This window comes from Triticum aestivum, chromosome 6B, assembly GCF_018294505.1.
Source record: "Triticum aestivum cultivar Chinese Spring chromosome 6B, IWGSC CS RefSeq v2.1, whole genome shotgun sequence".
Lineage (NCBI taxonomy): Eukaryota > Viridiplantae > Streptophyta > Magnoliopsida > Poales > Poaceae > Triticum > Triticum aestivum.
This window is the reverse complement of record NC_057810.1, coordinates 481,196,080-481,206,427: the sequence shown is the minus strand read 5'-3', so window position 1 is coordinate 481,206,427 and position 10,348 is coordinate 481,196,080.

The following is a 10,348-nucleotide window of genomic DNA, read 5'->3' as shown; positions in this document are numbered from 1 at the left end:
AGGGAGATTTGATGCCAATATTTTGGTACTTATTCATTGGTGAACTCCGGTTGTTTAAGCTGAACTTCAGGACGATCACTCTACTTCCTTACAAAGAAGAGGTTGTGCATACAGAATAATTCCGTCATATGTGTTTACTCATTGTTATTTTCCAAAAAAAACTGGGTACAAATAGACTAATGTCCATCGCATATACCATAGTTCACCCTACTCAGTCTGCTTTCATGCCTGGACATCATATCCTACACGGGGTGGTTGTCCTGGATGCAGCGGTCCATGAGCTTCACTTGATGAAACTCGAGGGAGTTATCTTTAAAATGAATTTTGAAAAAGGCTACAATAAAATTAAGTGGCCTTTATTACAATAAGTTCAAAAATGAATGGTTTTGACCCTACTTGGTGACAACACGTTTGGTTCTTTGTTCAGACTGACACTATGGGGATGAGTGCATGATCATAGATACCATGAAAGGATTGGACATGAGCAAGGAAGTTAATATGAAACCTATCCTACGCCTTTGTGAGCAATTGTTCGGGCTTAAAATAAACTTTCAAAGAAGTCAAATATTCTACTTTTGACACGCTAAAGAGGAAGAAAGTCATTATAAACAAGTGTTCAGTTGTGAGATTAGTAATAAGTTTCCGTTTACCTATCCCGGGATACAAATTCACTATGGTAAACTTACAAATAAAGAGTGCAATGGTATAGAGCACATGTTTGCAAAGAAGCTCAGTTGTTGGAAAGGTGTAATGTATTTTAGTGGACGGTTGGTACTTGTTAATTCGGTGCTCATGAGTCTATATATGTTCATGCTTTCGTTCTTTGAAGCACCGAAAGGGTGTGGATAGGACTAGATCTTCACAGGCCCAAATTCTTTTGGTAGTCTGATGAACAACAAGAACAAATTGTGAAGAACAAAACCGTGAAAATATCAGAAGAAGAAAGGCATAACAGAACACATAATGTGTACCGTGCTACAGCAAAAGGTCAGGTCCATATCGGCAGAAAAAATAGTGTGCTACAAGATTTAGCGCCGCTCTTCTCCAAATGTTAATCAAGTTATAGCGTGTTAATATCGTGCTATATATGAAAGCAACGTCATAAAAATGTCAACTATAACAAAAAATTAAGGCATTCCATAATTTGCAAGGAAACGGGACACTCCAAATTAAACAGAGAAGCATACAAGAGCTAGGTTTAGGGCAAGTACAGTCCTAATTTGTAAAGAAAGAGAACACTCTTAATTAAACAATGAAATATCAGTGCCTAGCGTGGTTGACTTTGGCGCTGTCTTGCTGGAGTTGGAAGCATGGCCGACGCCGCTACTTGGAGGGGGGATGTAAAGAAGTTGTTGCCGCTCACGAATTGCCACCACCGCCTTCACTCATGAGTCACGAACGCCCCCATCGTCGCTGCCCTCGGAAACGAGTTGATGGGAAATTGGTGATGAGTTACGGCTAGGTCAGGCTGTATGCATTGCGTTTGCGTCTAAGAGAGAGTGGGTGTGAGTTGGGATGATGCAATGCGGCCATGCCTGATGGGTTGTTGTGCGGTACACGCTAAAACGCTACAACGTTATCTCAGTTAGCGTCAAAATAGCATGCTATAGAGTGAATAGCGCCATAGCGAGCAAATTAGCTAAAACGTAATGTGGCCCTCCCAGATATCTATAGCGACGCTATAACATCGAAATAGCTTGCTATTTTTCTCATTTTGTAGATACATTGTCGATCTATGCCTACATGCCCTCAACAAAACAAGTATACCACTATGCATCCATTTCTATCAAATTCGAATGAAGAAAACTTCCCTTGTGGACAAAAAGCACTCATCATTAGTGTTGAGAATCATTGCATGGAAAACAAAAAAAATTATGCGCACACACAATGATCTATCCATGGAGATGCATAGCAACGAGGGGGAGAGTGTGCTACATACCCTTGTAGACCATAAGCGGAAGCGTTTCACAACGCGGTTGATGTAGTTGAACTTCTTCGTGCTTCAATCGATCAAGTACCGAACATACGGCACCTCCGCGTTCTGCACACGTTCAGCTCAGTGACGTCCCTCGCCTTCTTGATCCAGCAAGATGTCGAGGTAGTAGATGAGTTCCGTCAGCACGACGGCGTTGTGACGGTGATGGTGAAGTGATCTCTGCAGGGCTTCGCGTAAGCACTACGAAAATATGACCGGGGGTGTAAATGGTGGAGGAGGGCACCGCACACGGCTAGGCAATAGTTTGTTGTGTGCTAGGCACCCCCTCCTCATATATATAGGTGGGAGGGAGGGAGGAGTAGGCATAGGAGGCGTCCAAGTAGGAGGAATCCTACTTGGAGTCCCTCCCAAGCCGCCCCCCCGCCATACATAACCGAGGGGGAAGGAAAGAGGGGGGGGGGGGAGAGGGAAGGAAGTAGGAATCCTAATCCACACTTTCCTTGCCCTCCCCTCTTTCCTGCTCCTCATAGGGCTGGCCTCTATAGGGGCGCACCAGCCCCTTGTGGGCTGTGTGTCCCCTCACTTGGCCCATAAGGCCCATATCTTTGCCGGGGGGCCCGAAACTCCTCTCCGGTGACCCGATAAGTACCCGGTAACCTCCGAAACATTTCCAGTGTCCGAATACCATCGTCCTATATATCAATTGTTACCTCTGGACCATTTTGAGACTCCTCGTCATGTCCATGATCTCATCCAGGACTCCGAACAACATTCGGTCACCAAATCATATAACTAATATAACATTATATCGTCAACGAACGTTAAGCGTGCAAACCCTATGAGTTCAAGAACTATGTAGATATGACCGAGACACCTCTCCGGTCAATAACCAATAGCGGAATCTAGATGACCATATTGGCTCCTACATATTCTAGAAGATCTTTATTGGTCGAACCATTATGATAGCATACATAATTCCCTTTGTCCATCGGTATGTTACTTGCCCGAGATTCCATCGTCAGTATCTCTATACCTAGTTCAATCTCGTTACCGACAAGTCTCTTTACTCGTTTCGTAATACATCACCTTGTGACGAACTCCTTAGTCATTTGCTTGCAAGCTTATGATGTGTATTATCGAGAGGGCCTAGAGATACCTCTCCGATACTCGGAGTGACAAATCCTAATCTCGACCTATGCCAACTCAACAAACACCTTCGGAGATACCTATAGAGCATATTATGATCACACAGTTACGTTGTGACGTTTGATAGCACACAAGGCATTCCTCCGGTATCCGGGAGTTGCATAATCTCATAGTCGAAGGAATATGTATTTGACATGAAGAAAGCAATAGCAATAAAACTGAACATCATTATGCTAAGCTAACGGATGGGTCTTGTCCATCACATCATTCTCCTAATGATGTGATCCCGTTATCAAATGACAACTCATGTCCATGGTTAGGAAACCTAAACCATCTTTGAGCAACGAGCTAGTCTAGTAGAGGCTCACAAGGGAAACAATGTTTGTTTATATATCCACACATGTATTTAAGTTTTTGATCAATAAAATTCTAGCATGAATAACAAACCTTTATCACGAATAAGGAAATATAAAATAACAACTTTATTGTTGCCTCTAGGGCATATTTCCTTCAGTCTCCCACTTGCACTAGAGTCAATAATCTAGTTCACATCGTCATGTGATTAACACCCATAGTTCACATCGCCATGTGACCAATACCCAAAGAGTTTACTAGAGTCTATAATCTAGTTCACATCGCTATGTGATTAACACCCAAAGAGTACTAAGGTGTAATCATGTTTTGCTTGCGAGAGATGTTTAGTCAACGGGTCTGCCACATTCAGATCTATATGTATTTTGCAAATTTCTATGTCTACAATGCTCTGCATGGAGCTACTCTAGCTAATTGCTCACACTTTCAATATGTATCCAGATTGAGTCTCTAGTCATCTGGATCGGTGTAAAAGCTTGCATCAACGTAACTCTTTATGATGAACTCTTTATCACCTCCATAACCGAGAAATATTTCCTTAGCCCTCTAAGGATAATTTTGACCGGTGTCTACTGATCTACTCCTGGATCACTGCTGCACCTCCTTGCCAAACTCATGGCAAGGTACACAATATGTTTGGTACATAGCATGGCATACTTTATAGAACCTATGGTTGAGGCATAGGGAATGACTTTCATTCTCTCTCTATCTTCTGTCGTGGTCGGGCTTTGAGTCCTACTCAACTTCACACCTTACAATACAGGCTAGAACTCCTTCTTTGACTGATCCATTTTGAACTCCTTCCAAATCTTGTTAAGGTATGTACTCACTTACAATCTTATCAAGCGTCTTGATCTATCTCTATAGATCTTGATGCCCAATATGTAAGCAGCTTCACCGAGGTCTTTCATTAGAAAACTCTTATTCAAGTATCCTTTTATGCTATCAAAAATTGTATATCATTTCCAATCAACAATATGTCATCCACATATAATATCAGAAGTCCTATAGAGCTCCCACTCACTTTCTTGTAAATACAGTCTGTTGGGTAACGTAGCATGCAATTTCAAAAAAACTCCTACGCTCATGCAAGATCTATCTAGGAGATGCATAGCAATGAAGAGGAGAAGAGTGTGTCCACGTACCCTCATAGACCGAAAGCGGAAGCGTTAACTTAACACGGTTGATGTAGTCGAACGTCTTCTTGAATCAACCGATCATGTACCGAACGTACGGTACCTCCGAGTTCGGCACACGTTCAGCACGATGACGTCCCTCAAACTCTTGATCTAACACTGTCGATGGAGTCGATGAGTTCCGTCAGCACGACGGCATGATGACGGTGTTGGTGATGTGATCCGCGCAGGGCTTCGCCTAAGCACTACGATGATACTATCGGAGGAGCAAACGGTGGAGGGGGGCACCGCACACGGCTAAGAGAAATAGTTGTTGTTCCTTTGGGGTGCCCTAGTCTCCGTATATAAAGGAGGAGGGGAGGAGGCCGACCACCAGGGGCGCTCCATGGAGGGGGGAGTCCTACTAGGACTCCACTCCTAGTAGGATTCGCCCCCCTACTTTTCCTTCTTACGAAGAGGGGGGAAGGGGAAAGAGGTGGAGAGGGAGAAGGAAAGGGGGGCCACGTCCCCACTGTCGGTGTCAAAACCGGCAGATCTCGGGTAGGGGGTCCCGAACTATGCGTCTAAGGCTAATGGTAACAGGAGGCGGGGGACACAGTGTTTACCCAGGTTCGGGCCCTCTCTATGGAGGTAATACCCTACTTCCTGCTTGATTGATCTTGATGATATGAGTTTTACAAGAGTTGATCTACCACGAGATCGTAGAGGCTAACCCTAGAAGCTAGCCTATGATTCTGATTGTGTATATCTATCGACTAGCCTGGCCCTGGTTTATATAATGCACCAGAGGCCTAGGATAACAAGAGTCCTAGCCGAATACGCCGGTGGGGGAGGAGTCCTTGTCTTGATCACCAAGTCTTGTGGAATCTTCCTTGTATGCGGCAGCCGTCCGAACTGGCCCATGAGTATATGGCCATGGGGGTCCTCGTCCCAATCCAACTGATCGGGAGATGACGTGGTGAGTACCCCCTGGTCCAGGACACCGTCAGTAGCCCCCTGAACCGGTCTTCAAGTTGGGGACGCTCCTCGATTCTTCCGAACTGTTCTTCATCTTCGATCATCGGTCTTGAAAACTGGTTCAACAAATCTTCTCATCTTTGATCGTGAGGACCGCCGAAGTGCATCCGAAGAGTTTACACGTCGGGTATCCGAGGAGCCCCTTTAAGTTTCCGGCCTTTATCAATGCCTTGTTATTTTTATGCCACACCTCGGGTTTGAAGTTGTTCCCGGGCGGCAGTGTTCTCTTGCGTCCGAGCTCCAATGCTGGGCTATATTAGAGGTATCTTTTGCAGCCGAGCACCAACGCTGGGCTATATCCGAGGTGTCATAGATCACCTTGGTTCTAAAAAGTTGAAGGAGTTTAGCCGTGCTTAATGCCGGAAATGCCCTCTATGGAGCTAGCCATTGGAGCCCGAGCTTTATGCCGGACTGCTTCCAAGGTGGTGCACCACCTCAACTGCAGGCTAATTTTTTGTGAATATTTTTAACTCGTGCAATTTATTCTCTACCAAGGTATATAGCCAGCATATGTATATCCAGTAGCCCTCAAGGTGTGTATCATTCTAAAACCCGAGATGCACCTGAAGGAAAACATGAAACTGCTGTTCCTAGTAGCCCCTGAGACTCAGGTCGATGCGCGAAATCGACCTGAGGATCAACTCCTAGCTCGACAACATACATAGGAATAAAAACACAGTGTAATATATTAGAGATAACAGTGATCAACGAACGGGCCCTTGAGAGAGGGTCTTGAGAAGTTGCCACAATATATTAGCTTGACGTCAGATAGGTCCATATGGTACCTATTGTTGTCCGAAGACGCGTTTGCCCATAGTTCGGTCATGCCGAATACTGAGCACTTTGAATTCTCTGCATTGAATAAGCAATGCAGTAGCCCCCGGGACATTGGTCGGGTGGCAACACCAGATCAGGGGATCGATGTGCCCATTTAATATTATAAATAATAAGCACAAAGCCCAGTAGCCCCCGAGCCTTAATGTGGACACGGGTGGCAAAATTAAGGATCGATCTCCGAAGTAAAATCACAAATTATGTGTAATGATTCTATGTATCCAGGTACTCGACATCATTAATGCTCGGATCCGCATTGTACAAAACTTTGTTGACCACCATCGGCTTCAACCTCTTCGGCCAGCAGCCGAGTGAAGGAAATATGCCCTAGAGGCAATAATAAAGTTACTATTTATTTCCTTATATCATGATAAATGTTTATTATTCATGCTAGAATTGTATTAACCGGAAACATAATACATGTGTGAATACATAGACAAACATAGTGTCACTAGTATGCCTCTACTTGACTAGCTCGTTTATCAAAGATGGTTATGTTTCCTAGCCATGGACAAAAGAGTTGTCATTTGATTAACGGGATCACATCATTAGGAGAATGATGTGATTGACATGACCCATTCTGTTAGCTTAGCACTTGATCGTTTAGTATGTTGCTATTGCTTTCTTCATGACTTATACATGTTCCTGTAACTACGAGATTATGCAACTCCCGTTTACCGGAGGAACACTTTCGGTGCTACCAAACGTCACAACGTAACTGGGTGATTATAAAGGAGTACTACAGGTGTCTCCAAAGGTACATGTTGGGTTGGCGTATTTCGAGATTAGGTTTTGTCACTGCGATTGTCGGAGAGGTATCTCTGGGCCCTCTCGGTAATGCACATCACTATAAGCCTTGCAAGCAATTTAGTTAATGAGTTAGTTACAGAATGATGCATTACGTAACGAGTAAAGAGACTTGCCGGTAACGAGATTGAACTAGGTATTGGATACCGACGATCGAATCTCGGGCAAGTAACATACCGATGACAAAGGGAACAACGTATGTTGTTATGCGGTTTGACCGATAAAGATCTTCGTAGAATATGTAGGAGCCAATATGGGCATCCAGGTTCTGCTATTGGTTATTGATCGAGAATATTTCTAGGTCATGTCTACATAGTTCTTGAACCCGTAGGGTACGCACACTTACGGTTTCGATGACAGTTATATTATGAGTTTATAAGTTTTGATGTACCGAAGGAGTTCGGAGTCCCGGATGAGATCGGGGACATGACGAGGAGTCTCGAAATGGTCGAGACGTAAGGATCAATATATTGGACGACTATATTCGGAGTTCGGAAAGGTTCCTAATGATTCAGGTATTTTTTGGAGTACCGGGGAGTTACGGGAATACGGGGAAGAGTATTGGGCCATAATGGGCCTTAGTGGGAAGGAGCCAGGAGGTGGCCCGTGCCCCTCCCAAGCCCAGTCCGAATTGGACAAAGGGTTTGGGGCACGCCCCCCCTCTCCCTTCCTTCTCCGCTTCCCTCCTTTCCCCCCTTCTCCTAGTTGGACTAGGAAAGAAGGAGTCCTACTCCCGGTGGGAGTAGGACTCCCCTTGGCGCACCCTCCTCCTCCCTTGCTCCTTTATATACGGGGGCAGGGGGGCACCCCATGACACACAAGTTGATCTACGGATCGTTCCTTAGCCGTGTGCGGTGCCCCCCTCCACCATATTCCACCTCGGTCATATCATCGCGGAGTTTAGGCGAAGCCCTGCGCCGGTAGAGCATCATCATCGTCACCACGCCGTCGTGCTGACGGAACTCATCCCCGAAGCTTTGCTGGATCGGAGCCCGGGGATCGTCATCGAGCTGAACGTGTGCTGAACTCGGAGGTGCCGTACGTTCGGTACTTGGATCGGTCGGATCGTGAAGACGTACGACTACATCAACCGCGTTGTCATAACGCTTCCACTTTCGGTCTACGAGGGTACGTGGACAACACTCTCCCCTCTCGTTGCTATGCCATCACCATGATCTTACATGTGCGTAGGAAATTTTTGAAATTACTACGTTCCCTAACATATAGCAGGATACGTTGCCCTTTGTGAGCTATTTCTAGGCTGCAAGGCTCACTTTGGGTTGTGGGAGAAGTTATTCTGCCTTGTCCCTCGCAACGTTGTCATAACGCGTTGTCATAACGCTTCCGCTTACGGTCTACGAGGGTACGTGAACAATACTCTCCTCTCTCGTTGCTATGCCATCACCATGATCTTGCGTGTGCGTAGGAATTTTTTTGAAATTACTACGTTCCCCAACAGTGGTATCAGAGCCAGGTTTTATGCGTAGATGTCATATGCACGAGTAGAACACAAGTGAGTTGTGGGCGATCCAAGTCATACTGCTTACCAGCATGTCATACTTTGGTTCGGCGGTATTGTGAGATGAAGCGGCCCGGACCGACATTACGCGTACGCTTACGCGAGACTGGTTTCACTGTTACGAGCACTCATGCTTAAAGGTGGCTGGCGGGTGTCTGTCTCTCTCACTTTAACTGAATCGAGTGTGGCTATGCCCGGTCCTTGCGAAGGTTAAAACAACACTAACTTGACGAACTATCATTGTGGTTTTTGATGCGTAGGTAAGAACGGTTCTTGCTAAGCCCGTAGCAGCCATGTAAAATTTGCAACAACAAAGTAGAGGACGTCTAACTTGTTTTTGCAGGGCATGTTGTGATGTGATATGGTCAAGACGTGATGCTATATTTTATTGTATGAGATGATCATGTTTTGTAACCGAGTTATCGGCAACTGGCAGGAGCCATATGGTTGTCGCTTTATTTTATGAAATGCAAACGCCTTGTAATTGCTTTACTTTATCACTAAGCGGTAGCGATAGTCGTAGAAGCAATAGATGGCGTAACGACAACGATGCTACGATGGAGATCAAGGTGTCACGCCGGTGACGATGGTGATCACGGCGGTGCTTCGGAGATGGAGATCACAAGAACAAGATGATGATGGCCATATCATATCACTTATATTGATTGCATGTGATGTTTATCCTTTATGCATCTTATCTTGCTTTGATTGACGGTAGCATTTTAAGATGATCTCTCACTAAAAATTATCAAGAAGTGTTCTCCCTGAGTATGCACCGTTGCGAAAGTTCTTTTTGCTGAGACACCACGTGATGATCGGATGTGATAGGCTCTACGTTCAAATACAACGGGTGCAAAACAGTTGCACACGCGGAATACTCAGGTTAAACTTGACGAGCCTAGCATATAACAGATATGGCCTCGGAACACGGAGACCGAAAGGTCGAGCGTGAATCATATAGTAGATATGATCAATATATTGATGTTCACCGTTGAAACTACTCCATCTCACGTGATGATCGGACATGGTGTAGTTGATATGGATCACGTAATCACTTAGAGGATTAGAGGGATGTCTATCTAAGTGGGAGTTCTTAAGTAATATGATTAATTGAACTTTAATTTATCATGAACTTAGTCCTGGTAGTATTTTGCAAATTATGTTGTAGATCAATAGCTTGCATTGTTGCTTTCATATGTTTATTTTGATATGTTCCTAGAGAAAATTGTATTGAAAGATGTTAGTAGCAATGATGCAGATTGGATCCTTGATCTGAGGTTTGTCCTCATTGCTACACAGAACAATTATGTCCTTAATGCATCGCTAGGTGACAGACCGATTGCAGGAGCAGATGCAGATGTTATGAACGTTTGGCTAGCTCAATATGATCACTACTTGATAGTTTTGTGCACCATGCTTTATGACTTAGAATCGGGACTTCAAAGACGTTTTGAACGTCATGGACCATATGAGATGTTCCAGGAGTTGAAGTTAATATTTTAAGAAAATACCCGAGTTGAGAGATACGAAGTCTCCAACAAGTTCTATAGCTAAAAGATGGAGGAGAATCGCTCAACTAGT